The sequence below is a fragment of the Ictidomys tridecemlineatus genome, unplaced genomic scaffold, assembly GCF_052094955.1.
Source record: "Ictidomys tridecemlineatus isolate mIctTri1 unplaced genomic scaffold, mIctTri1.hap1 Scaffold_851, whole genome shotgun sequence".
Taxonomy (NCBI): domain Eukaryota; kingdom Metazoa; phylum Chordata; class Mammalia; order Rodentia; family Sciuridae; genus Ictidomys; species Ictidomys tridecemlineatus.
This window is the reverse complement of record NW_027526102.1, coordinates 157,887-171,464: the sequence shown is the minus strand read 5'-3', so window position 1 is coordinate 171,464 and position 13,578 is coordinate 157,887. Positions and strand designations below refer to the sequence as shown.

The 13,578-nt window shown below is 37.9% G+C and overlaps 1 pseudogene; it reads right to left on the bottom strand.

Annotated features, from left to right (window-relative positions):
• Positions 1 to 4,543: 4,543 nt before the first annotated feature.
• LOC144374757 (glyceraldehyde-3-phosphate dehydrogenase pseudogene) lies at positions 4,544 to 6,268 on the bottom strand (annotated as a pseudogene).
• Positions 6,269 to 13,578: the final 7,310 nt, after the last annotated feature.

Below are 13,578 nucleotides of genomic sequence, written 5' to 3'. Positions count from 1 at the left end.
TTGTCACTTGTAAATATGTATCTACACAAAGAAATGAAGAGAGCTAGAAAAAGAAGGTAAATAACATACAGTGGCTATGTAAAAAAGACTGTCCCCTAATTTTTAAGGTCTTTAATGGAAAATTGACTATTAGGTTCAAAATTTAGTGTGTGCTTTACAACATGTAAAACTGAAAATTACAATAAGAACGCCACAAAGGACAGGAAGAGAAAATAGAAACAATACTATAAGACTTTCAAAGTGTATGTGGAGTGTTGTGCTATTCCTTAAAGTTTGACTGTAATAAGGAAAAGGTGCATATCTTAAGCTGTGGAGCAGTGCTAGCAAATGGAAAAATGTGAGAACCTATGTATTCTGAGATTTTTCTAATAGCTACACATTAATAATCTAAAAAGAAACAGATATAATTTTACTTTTTTATTTAACATGCTACATTCAAAATATTATCATTTATATATTTTTCAAGTTGGTCACTTTTCTGGTTTTGAATAACTTAATTCTGGAGTGGTGTCATTTGTGTGTGTATGTGTGTCTTCTGCTCAAGGTTCATTGAGATTTTTTATTCTGTTTGGAGCATTCAAATGTTAAAAAAATGTTGAGCCATTATTTTTCAAATATTTTTCTGCCCTAATCTCTCTCATCTACTTGTGAAACATTCATTAGTTTATTATTCCTACAAATCACTAAGACATTTTTTTTCTCTTTCTCTTAATGCAGGTTAGGTAAATTCTGCTATTTTAAGACTGTTTTTTCTAGTCTCTGAACTTCTATTAATCACACCCAATAAAATATTTAAGTATTTTACTTGATATCTCTACCGTTTTTGTCCAAATCTATAACTTCCACTGTTCACTGATTATATTCACGTTGACATTTTTGAACATGTGAGCATAACTACATCACCTGTTTTAATTCCTGTCTGACAGTTCTGTCTTGTCTTTCATTTCTGAATCTGTTTCCATTGTGATATATTTGTTCCTGGTTATGAGTCATATTTCCCTTCCCTATCTGTAATGTTTTATCAGAAGCTGGATGTTAATTATACATTGCTGATTGCTGGGTTTTTAGTATTTTAAAAAAATTATTGTTGGACAATGTTCTCACCAGTAGTTATTTGTTCAGTTTACTTCTCTTGAGGTTTGTTTTTTAAGAGTGTTTAAGGGGCTTGAGTCCAGGGCTACCTTGGCCTCACTTCCAAGGCATGGCATCTCTGGGGTCTTTCCTATCCATCTTTTAGTATTCAAGGTGCTTTTCCCATGTTTCCACCCTGGCTGATAGGAACCATGATTTCCAGCCTACTGGGATCTCTAGAAATTGTCTTCTTTCTGGAAACTCTTTTCCTGGAAGCTAATCTTGCCTAGGCTCATGGACATGTATCCTGCAATTCAGATTCCACTGTTATTAATTTACGAAGATCTCTATAATATATCTGTAAGTCTTATTCTGTGTTATCTCCTTCCTCTTGGAATTCCATACCCAAACTCAAGTTTCCTTGAACTTTGTTTTTCTTTCCTTAACTTGGCAATTTCCTGTTTTTTTTCTCTATATTTTTGGTGTGTGTGTGTGGGGGGGGAGATCCTCCCTGTGCAATGGTCCAGAAATTGTCTACAGGAAGAAGGCCTGAATGTGGTAAAGGTTTTCTTCGTTTATTTCTTTTCTATCAGGGACCATGGCTTGGAGCTTTCTATTATTAAATGCCTCAAAACTTTTCTAAATGTAGTGTATTTTTCTAATTGTCAAAAATAATAGCAAAATCCTGGACTCAGTTAGTTACTCCTATGACCAGAAACACAAGAAACCTCATAAGTTTGGAGCAATTTCTCATAAAATCAACTTTCACTTACACTATCAATCAGTCATAACTAGTGATGTGGTCACTTTTGGGGGGGAGTACTGGGGATTAAACCCAGGGGTGCTTAACCATTAAGCCACATCCCCAGCCCTTTTTAGGGCCTCACTAAATTGTGGAGACTGACCTCAAACTTGCAATCCTCCTGCCTCAGCCTCCTTAATACCTGGGATTATAGGTGCGCGACCAAGCCGGAGGTGACATGGTCACTTCTAACTGTAAACACTACAGTTAACATTGTGTTACTGTTTAACTGGATACATTTTACATAAATACAACAATAAAAACCACCATTTTGTTACATGGTGAAAGGGAATTGGCAAAGAGTAGTTCTGCTACAATTTTTTCTTGTTTTTTTAATCAATGATAATACAACTTTAAATATTTTACAATATGGTTGTATCATTTGTTTGACTATTTGTCCTTTGCTAATGGATGTTTAACTTTTCTACAAGTTTATTTTATTTTATGAGGTGCTGAGGATCGAAATCAGCACCCTGTACATGCCAGGTGAGCGTGCTACCTACCACTTGAGCCACATCCCCAGCCCCAGGTTTTTTTTGTTTTTTAGTGCAACTTCTAACCTTACAGGTATGCATGTAACCATTACATACTGAAGTAATATTAAAACAATAGCCACCAGCATGACATGGAACCTAACCAAACATTTTGCTAGCTTACCTAGAATACATGCCAGCTATAAACAAATAGTATGGTCAGTCATATTCAGTTTAAGCATGTCCTTTTATATGTTTGTGTCTTTATGTCTAAGGGACATTGTCAGGATTGGAAAATGGTATAAAGGTAGATGTACTTTAAATTTCAATTAATATTGTCAGATGGCTTTCCAAAAAGGTTAGAATAATTAATACTTAATTATTTCTATGATTTTTGCAAAATAGTGATTTTTTTTCTATTATTCTGTCTACATTTGCTGGAAGAATTTACCTTTCTTTATACCTAATTTTCACTGATATGAATTTAAGATATTTTATTTAGTGAATTATAATCTACTACTACCATCATATATTTGGATGCTCAAATTCAGATTTTGGCCAGTAGGAGCCCTTTTGAATTGGTGCCTGTGTCCTTTTAGTAGGAAATATTTAGAAAACAAGATCTGAGCTCTGTTTACTTATTTAATAGTTTAATTGAGCACTAATCTTAGTGGGTATTAAAACTAGTTGTTGGAAGTCTGAAAAGGAACAGCAAAGAAACTTATTTCTCAATTATCTTAGCACAAGTTATCTTGCCAAAGGTCATCATTTCTAGATCATCATTTCTCAGGATAGAGAGAATTGAAAAACTGTTGCAATTTTCTATTTTAATGTTTCAATTTCATATATATAATTTGAAATTATATGTGTATATATATCATATATAAAAATTATGAGTTCATACTGATACTTTTAATCCCAATCTGATGCTGCAGGGTTCTTTTTTGACTTCCCCAATCCATATTTGTATCTTCTCCTAGTGGGAACCCCTCTTTCTATCAATATCAAATATTTCTCATTTGCTCAGCCCTACAATACTCACAAAATTGTTTTCCCTTTGTACAGTTTTTGTTTAAAAGGATTCTGCTTTGATTATAAAAAAAAATTGTCTCCACTAGTCTTCAAAAATTTTATCTTTATTGTATTTCTTAGATGTTGTCTCCTACATACGTATATATTTTTTCTTTTATAATTTCTTTCTTTTTTTATTTTCTTCTGGGATGATCTATATTTTTAAAAATATCTAACACATTCTGCCCTATAGATTTCACTACTTATCTTTTTTTCATAATGACATTTTTATCTGGTTATTTAAAAAATCATATTGCTAATTATCCAAAGGTCTTTACTGTACTTTAATTGTAAAGTTGTTTCTTTTCTGTTAATTTTTTCTATTAAGATATTTTAAGGGCTGGGGATGTGGCTCAAGTGGTAGCGCGCTCGCCTGGCATGCGTTCGGCCCGGGTTCGATCCTCAGCACCACATACAGACAAAGATGCTGTGTCCACCAAATACTGAAAAATAAATATTAAAAAAAGTTCTCTCTCTCCCTCTAAAACAAAAAAAAGATATTTTAATTCTCAGATGTCCTGTTATATGCAATATTCCCCAAGATGTTTGACTAGTCTAACTGGTAATATGTATTGGGAAAGGGTAGATGTCCAGATCCTCAGCACCAGTGAACTTTATTTAATAGAGGTGGGAGTTAAATCCTACAGCAGGTAACCTCAGACATCTCACATCTGGTCATCCACTCCTTAAAAAAATCTCACCACCTAGCCATTCCTGAACTTTACTTTTGAATTCTCAAATAGAGAAACAACGTTGGGAGGGGTCAATTCCTTGATTTGTCAGTCCTAGGGACTTAAGGGGAAGGGAAGAGGAGCAGCTACCTGAGCTTTCTTTCCTAGTCTGTTGGCCCCAAAATGTGTTGTCCTGCCCAGACTTTATCCCTTGAACATACAGGCTCTTGTGTCCAATTTCTGTAGGGAGATGGCAAGCAGTCATGAACCCAAGGGAAAGTAGGAGAGGCCTGGTTAGAACACATCTCCTGAAAGCCTCCACAGCCACACCATCCTCCGTCGTATTACACATGCCACACTCCCCCTCCCTCTTCCTGTCTTGTTCCTGACACAGGACTTGTACTCAGCTTTCCCAGGTTCACTGTGATGCAGGCGGAGGGTTTGTTGTGGATAGCCTTTATTATGCTGAGTTATAATCTTTCTATACCTAATTTGATCAGGGCTTTTATCATGAAGAGATATTGAATCTTATTTTTTGCATCTACTGGGATAACATGGCTTTTATTCTTTCTTTTGTTGACATGATAGATTGCTTATTGACTTGCACATGTACACCATCTTTGCACCCTTGGGATAAAACCTCCTTGATCAGGGGAAATAATCTTTTTGATGTGCTGTTAAATCTTGTTTGCTAGTACTCTGTTGAGGTTGTCTGAACCTTGTTCATCAGGGATATTGGTCTATACAACTTTCTTTCTTCTTGTTGTGTCCTTATTTGTTGTTGAAAACAGGATGATGCTGGCCTCCTAGAGTTTGGAAATGTTTCCTCCCTTCCAATCATATGGAAAAATCTGAGAATTGGTTATAGTTCTTTTTTAAAAGTTTGTCAAAATTCAATCATAAAGCCATCAGTCCTGAGGTTTCTTTGTTGGGAGACTTCAGTACTGATTCAATCTCATTATTTGTTATTAGCCTATTCAGGTTTTTTATGTCCTCATTTTTTTTTTAATTTTGGGAGGTGCAGTAGACTTTATTGGTGGTGAAAGTAGGGCTCCTTAAACCTCCCTCCTTTTTCAGGGTGTCTGGGATGGAAATTGGGAAGAGGGGAGATTCTTGCTGAGGGACTGAGTTAGGAACAAGGGACTCCCCACAGCCGAGGGCCTATTTCTTTCTCTGTGTTCTTGCTGGGGCAGGTGGTCCAGGGGCTCTTACTCCTTGGAGGCCATGTGGACCATCAGATCCACCACCCTGTTGCTGTAGACAAATTCATGGTCATACCAGGAAATAAGCTTGACAAAGTGATCACTGAGGGCCATGCCAGCCTCAGCACTGAAGGTGGCAGAGTGGATATCACTGTTAAAGTCATAGGAGACAACTCGGTCCTTGAGGGGCCCTCTAATGCCTGCTTTACCACCTTCCTGATGTCATCAAATCTTGCAGCTTTCTTCAGGCAACAGGTCAGATCCACAACTGACACACTGGGGTAGGCACACAAAAATCCATGCCAGTAAGCTTCCCATTTAGTTAAGGGATGACCTTGCCTACAGCCTTAGCAGCACCAGTGGATGCAGAGAGGATATTCTGGGAAGCTCCAACATCATCATGCCAGAGTTTCCCAGAGGGGCCATCTACAGTCTTCTGATTAGTAGTGGTGACAAGTACTGTGGTCTTGAGTCCTTCCACAATGCTGGAGTTGTCATGGATGACCTTGGCCAGGGGATTAAGCAGTTGGTGGGTGCTACAGGAGGCATTGCTGATGATCTTGGGGGAGTTGTCATACATCTCACGATTCACGGTCATCACAAACATGGGGGCATCAGCAGAAGAGGCAGAGATGACCCTTTCAGCACCACCCTTGAAATTAATCCCAGCTTTCCCCATGCTGGTGAAGACATCAGTGGACTCCCCAATAGGTTCAGCACCAGCATCACCCCATCTGATGTTAGCAGGATCTTCCTTCTGGAAATGGACTTTCCATTGATAACAAGCTTCCTGTATTCAGCCTTGACTGTGCCATTGAATTTACCACGGGTGGAAACACACTGGAACACACAGACCATGTAGTTGAGGTCAATGAAGGGGTCATTGATAGCAACAATATCCACTTCGCCAGACTTGAAAGCAGCCCTGGTGACCAGGCACCCAATGTGGCCAAATACATTTACTCTGACCCTCACCATCATGTCTTAGGGACGGCATGGCTGGCACCGCAAGAGACAAGAGGATGTGCACAAGAGGAGAAGATGTGGCTGTCTGTGAACCAGAAGTGGAGTTCTCAGATTTATTTTGATAGGTTATGTGTGTCTAGAAATTTGTCCATTTCTTCTAGATTAGATTTATAAATGTTAGCATATCGTATTTATTTTTATCAGAATCTCATAATGATCCTTTGTATTTCTGTGCTAATGTCTTCTTTTGCTTAATGTCTAATTTTATTTGGGTCTTATTTTTTTCTTAGTTAGTTCAGCTAAAGGTTTGTTGCTTTTGTTCACCTTCTTAAAATATGACCTCTTCATTTTATTGATCTTTTGTATTGCCCTTTTAATCTCTTTTGCATTTATTTCTGCTCTGATCTTTCATTCCTTCTAATTTGGAGGTTGGTTTGTTCTTGCTTTTCTAGATCATTGAGATGCATTTTAAGGTTAGTTGAAATTTTTAAAAAACTTTTTTAATGTAGGCACTATTGCTATCAAGTTTCCTCTGGATACTGGTTTTGTTGTATACCGTCAGTTTTGGCATGTTGTTTTCATTTTGTTTCCAGAAATTTTAATATTTCTCTTCCTTTATCCTTGACAAACCACTATTGATTCAAGTGTATGTTGTTCAGTGTTCATGTCTAAATTAATTTTGTTGCTGACTCTAGTTTTTTCCCCATGGTAATCAGAAAGGATACAGAATATAATTTCATTTAAAATTTTTATTTAGAATTATTTTGGGGCTTAATATATTGTGTATTCTAGAGAAAACTCCATGAATTGATGAAAAGAATGTGTACTTTGCAGCTGTTGAATGGAATGTTCTGACATATAGTTGAACTCTGATGTTTGTTCATTTTTTGGTGGAGGGGCTGGATGAATTGTCCACTGACGAAAGTGGGGTATTGAAATTCCCCTCTGTTATGGTATTAGTCTCTCTCCCTTTAGGTCTAATAGTGGCTATTTTATAAAACTGGTTGCTCTGATGTTAGGTATACATAAATTTATCACATTTCTTATTGAATCCTTGATTATTATTAGTGACTTTGTCTTTACAGTTTTTATCTTAAAGTCTATTTCATCACATGTAAATGTAGCTACTGCTTCTACTAGCTTTAAGTTTCCCTTTGCTTGGAATATCATTTTTCATTCTTTCATTTTATGTTTTTAGTTGTGAATTCTTTTTAGGAAGCATGTTATTGGATCTTGCTTTTTGATTTATTCAGTCCAGCTATCTTTTAATTTTTTCCATTCAAGGTCATTGATAGGTAAAGGCTTATTCCTGTTAGTTGTTTTGAATATTATTTGCTCTTTACTTTCTCTCATTTATCTTTGTGATTTGATGGCTTACTTTACTGATAAAAATGTTTTTCATTTGTGTATTTACTCTTCTAGTAAAATTTACTTTTATGACAGTAATTTTCTTTGACTTCTGGGCACAAGACTCCCTTAAGTATCTTTTGTACAGCTGGTCTTAATTATCTCAGTTCTGAGAAAGTCTTATTTCTTTGATTCTGAAGGATAGCATTGCTGGATGATCCTGGTTGGTAGTTCCCCCAAACCCCCACCTCCCAAGACTTAGTATGTCAGGTAACTACATTTATGGCGTAGCCTTCTTAGTAAACAGACTCCACCTGAAAATGTGTCTTGGGTGTTGGTTTGACAAGGCTGGCTTTGATTCTAGCTGGGAACCATGCTCAATGTTGACTTGTCCTTGTGGATGCAACCAACATAGTTGGACTGATGAGGTGACCATACACTGATAACAAGGTAGCAGAGTAAGGTAGGGCTTGCCAAGTCCTGGACTGGGATCCTAAATGCTGTAGAAATTCAGGAAAGAAAGGATAAAAGTGGAGGAGTGGGGTTGGATGAGATGGAATGGGGGGGTGTACAGTTGCAGAGAAAGTAGGCCCTGAATTCCAGGCTTCTAAAAAAGGGAACTTGAATCAGTCTCAAGAGTCAGTAAGTTCTTCATTACTCAGGTTTGAACCAGTCACTCCCTGAGAGCAGTACATGTCAATCTATTCCTACCTGGAATGCAGGAATGCCAGAAGCTTATCCAGCAGGTGAAGTTTCCCACTAGCCTCAATCAGGTGGTCTCCAACTTCAAAAGGCTCTGGTTCCACACCTGAAAGCAGAGAGCCCAATCCTAATCATGTGCCCTGAGTCAGGGCAAAATTCTTGAGTAGAAAACCAAATAGGTAGGCAACAGAGAGAGCCCAAGCTCTTTCTAATGCAGTAGGCCCTCCAGTCTCACCTATTCAAGGCATTTTCTAATTATTTGCTTAATATCAACTGCAGAGCCTGGCACATCCAAAAAGTCTAATAAATATTTATCTAAGAAACAAACTCACTCTTTACGAAACTGAGGGAAAGGAAGATGCCAGATATCAAGAAGATCCACAAAGAAAATTCTAAGGCTCTCACTCTAGATAAGAAATCAAGAAATAGGCTTAGGTGTGTATAAAAGTGATCCTCAAGGTACAGGCAGCAGTCAGAATATTCTGGAAGATGTCCTTCAAAATCTATGTTCCTAATGCCCCTTCTCCCTTAAAAAAAGTTCTAATGTGCACTTGATTAAAGTTCTGTTAAACTTTTAAACAGCTCCTAATGGTACTTGGCATAGACTCCTTAAAACAAGTACAGCAGACCTTTTGCAATCTTTCTACACTAGGGAATCCCAGGACCAGAGAATCGCCCATCAGAGTGCATCCAAAAACCCCAATGGGAATGAAAATGAAATACTACACATAAATTTGTGGCAACAAGAGCAGTACTTAGAGGGACATGTACAGAAGTCACTAGGATGAAAGAAGAGAGCAAAGGACACAGAACAGGAGCATGCAGGCAGGAAGAAAGGCAGGAAAAACTGCTACCCCAGAAGCTGAGTGAAGAGCGTCCCAAGGAGAAAGCCATCTGCTGTGTCAAGGGATCTGAGAAGTTAATAAAGTGTGAAATGACAATGCCTGGGCATCACAGAGAACACAGGGAACTGGGCGTAGTGACCAAGGGGCTCAAGGCAAAAGGAAATCCAATCCTGAAGAAGGGTTAGATGAATCCCCATTATAACCATTCTGTAAAGCTGCCAGTTTTCCTCTCCACAACTGTTACTATCATGAAAGAAAGAAAAGCTACCTGCCCTCCAAAAAAGCTTAGAAACATTTCTAGATTTTAGAAAAGTAGAGTCAAGGCAAATGCAATAGATCCTGCATTAAGAGAGAAAAAGGAAATCAGCTTAAGGGATATTACGGGACATGTGAAGAAATCTTCAGTATGATTAACACTAGATATCATCAATATAGAGAAAATGAGAAGGAGCAGAGTAGACACATAAATGCAGCAGTTCTGTTGAAGAGTCCAGCTATGATTTTGATTACAGAACTACTAATGAAAAATAATGGGGGGAAACAGGACATTGGCTCACCATCAAACAAATACGGGTGATCCACGCACTTTCAAAGCTGGGATAAGATATTCTGAAGTTTAACTTTCCTTGCCATCTCATTTTCAAATACATCTGAAATTTTAAAGATAGATATGAAAAGGGACTAACAAATCAAAACACAAACAAAACACAAACATAACCTTACTCATTTCATAGTATTTCCCTCAAATTTATACTAACCTCCCAAATGGCAATGAATTTCACTAAGAATTAAAATCATATCCATATGGGATTTTCTTACTCCTCACTTTTTTTGAGAAGGAAATCTACAAGGTAAACTTAGCAGTGCTTTGTTAAAACAATTGTAAACTTCTAAAATTTCTTCTATAACTGCCATTGTGGTTTTAAGAGGGGAGAAAAAAACAAATAGAGGATAAAAATCATGAGTAGACACTTAAAAGTGTTTGCTATATTGCAGGCATAAGAAAAAGCACGCAAGAGTAAAAAGGGAAATTCCATCATGCAACAACCAAGTCTGAGCTACACTTAACACTGCTATTGTTCCATGTCAGGTGATTGGCGTATCATTCAGAATACAAAATTCTACCTTATATTCTTGCTACACAAAGTGAGTGTAATCATAAAATATTTCTCTGCATAAAAAATCACATCCCCATTTAGTTTCTTAATGGACCAACTGCCCTCTGAATACCTAGGTCTTTTATCAAAATAGCCTTGTAGTATTTTTTCTGCAATGCTGACATGCCATGGTATATCACTACTTCTGTCTTCTTGGGAAGTTCTTTAGCTACCGATGCTTTCACTCTCCTCAGCAGAAATGGCTGCAAGAGGTTGTGAAGTTCACTTGCTGTGGAAGGAAAAACATAAAAGAGTGTGGTACAAAAACACAGCAGAGGCGCCGAACTACTAGAGAACATGGAGCAACTCACTTTCCTCATTTTCATGCTAATTCTGTGTTCTAGGTCAGTACAGTAACTTTTCACAGTTACAGATGCTCCTGGACTTACAAAGGGATTACATTCCTATAAACCCATAACAAACTGAAAATATCTTATACGTAAAAAAGTGCCTTGAACAGACCTAACACACCAAACCCCACAGCTCAGCCCACCCTACCTCAAATGTGCTCAGCACTTACATTAGTCCACTCAGCAAAATAATCTAACCTGAAGCCTCTTCTATGAAAAACTGTGAATACTTTATGTAATGTGCTGAATGCCTGTGACTAAACGACTGACAACACAGAGCACTGTGTGGTATCAGTTACTTACCCTCAGGGTCGCCTGAGTCACTGGGGAGTCCTGCCTCGCTGCTGCCACCCCGCCTCACAGGACAGTACCTTACAACCTATCCCAAGCCTGGGAAAAGACTGAAACTCATGCCCTCTTATGGCTGAAGAGCATCCCATCCTGTATTGACACCTCATTTCCTTTTTATCTGCTAATGGACATCTAGGTGAGCTCCACACTCTGGGTACTGTGAACAGTGCTGCCATGAACACAGGAGCACAGACATCTCTTGACTCTCGATCCCTTTCTTCAACTATATACCCAGTATGGGATTGCTGAATCATACAGCAGTTCTATTTAGTTTTCTGAGGAAATGCCATCCTGATTTTCACGATGGCTGCACCATCTCCATTCCCACCCTGGTGTCTCAGAGTTCCCCTTCCACCACAGCCTTTCCAGCGTGTGGTGTCTGTGATAACCATTCTAATGGGGGGGAGGAGGTTTCCCATTGTGTTCCTGATTTGCATTTCCCTGATGATTATATTGAACATTCTAATATAACTAACAATAATGCATTTTATATCTTAAACCAGTTAGAATCCAGCATTTTGAATATACTCACCATAAAAAAATGATCAAGGTTTTGCTATATGATATGCTAATGACCTAAGTGATCACTATGCAAAACATCAACAGGTATAAATATGTACCGCAAACATAGGTACAAATAGGTACACCAATAAAAATTTGAAATTCAAAGTACAGTTTCTATTGAATGTTGCTGCTTTTGTAAAGTGGTAAAGTCAAAAAATTATAAGCTGAACCACCATAATTAGAGGACCAATCATTTCTCCCTTTCCTGGTTTCTTCCTATTCCTTCTGGACTTGTTTACTGGCTTTTAATCCCCAAACTACAACACTCAAAAAACTGGATTTTTCTTAGGAATAATCTCATTTTCAAGACACTGTTTTCCAGGGTATGCTTCATTTCATCTCACTTATCAGCATACAGCCTAGAAATGCAGGGTGAGCAATACTGTCTTTATGTTTATGACAGTTAAGTGAGGCTCAGAGAAATCAGGCCACTTATCCAAGGACACACAGGTGAATGTGAAAATGGTGAGCATTAAAAGTAGATTTTTAAAAACTTCTAATCCCTTGTTCTTTTACAGGCCTCCTAGACTTCAAAAGCTACACTAAGTTGGAAGTATACATCATGTAGGAAAACCAGAAACAGAAAACAAAAATACAAGCAACCTGTTAAATTTGAAATTCAGATAAACAATTCATAGCTCTTCAGTACCAGTGTGTCCCTTGTCATTTGTAATTAGATGTCACATATCTGACAACTCTAAACATGGGAGTAATCAATCAGAGCAGGTTTGCAGGTCATCTTTACCCTGTGGTTTGGGAATTTTTGCTATAAGAACCCTCTGCAACTCATATTAACCAGCACACACATAATCACTGGGTGGCCTCCTGCCATCTGTTTTGGACAATCATCCTAGGGTATTCAGATATTATGGGAACGTTCTACAAGGCAGAGTGGCAAAGGTATAAGAAAAAGCTATGGTTATACGAATGAAGGCTTCCCTTTTCCCTTCCACATCCCAATCATCTCAAACTTCTGGTTAAAAGGAAATTCAGTGTTGCAGAATTCTTGACAGTAGTCTGGGTCTATAGCATGCACTTACTTTTCTGCACTGGCAAGTGGCATGGAAAGTTAACAAAGTCTATAATTTTTATAAATTACAAGTTGAAGCCACATGGTAACATGAACTTGAGGCATGAGGATGGTAAGCTGAAGGCCAGCCTATGAAACTGAGCAAGGCCCTGTCTCCAATTTTTTACAGAAGGACTGGTAATGTATCCCTGTGGTAGAGCACCCCTGGGTTCAATCTCCAATACCACAAAGAGAAAAAAAAATGAAAGAAAATTAGAAGTTGGTTTTTAAAAAGGCCCACATATCAGTGGGTACTTTTTACTTTTTCCAAAAGTGAACCAATAAGCCCCACTGCAGAATCATGTAACAAACAAGTAAGAGCCATGGATAGCAGAAAAGTGGACACCACATGAGGGACCATCATCTGCCTTATATCTGTGGTGGTTTTTCTCCCTGGAAGGCATTCTCTGGTTATTGATTCTCTTCCTCTTCAATCTACAACTCTTATGCATTAGGAAAGTTTCTGTGTCAAGATCTCTTGGGGATAATTTGCTGAATGAAAATTAACCTGATTTGAACTCTTTTTCAATATCCCGGTAACGTTCAACAAAATCCTCCATCTGTTCCTTGGAAAATAGGTCAGGTTCCACAAAACTGAGGAGAGAGTAGAGCTCTTGGAGGCTATTCTGGATAGGAGTTCCAGTCAACAGGAGACTGAAGACCACCAAGAAGTAGAATATGTAAATTAACACAATTAAAAATCTCTATCACTGGGAAGCAAAACCAAGTGACCCATCACAACATTTATTTGAACACAGAGAGACATGATCTAACACAATGAACTAAGGCAAATGAAATCAGAAGCCTCGGGTTCAAGTTGTACACTCTATTTAATGTGAGAAATAATACCTCTCCAGTTTCAACCATAAGGAGGGGATAATAATCTGTAAGAAGACACTCTTGTAAGCATGTAAGTGACATCACATTGTAAACTCTT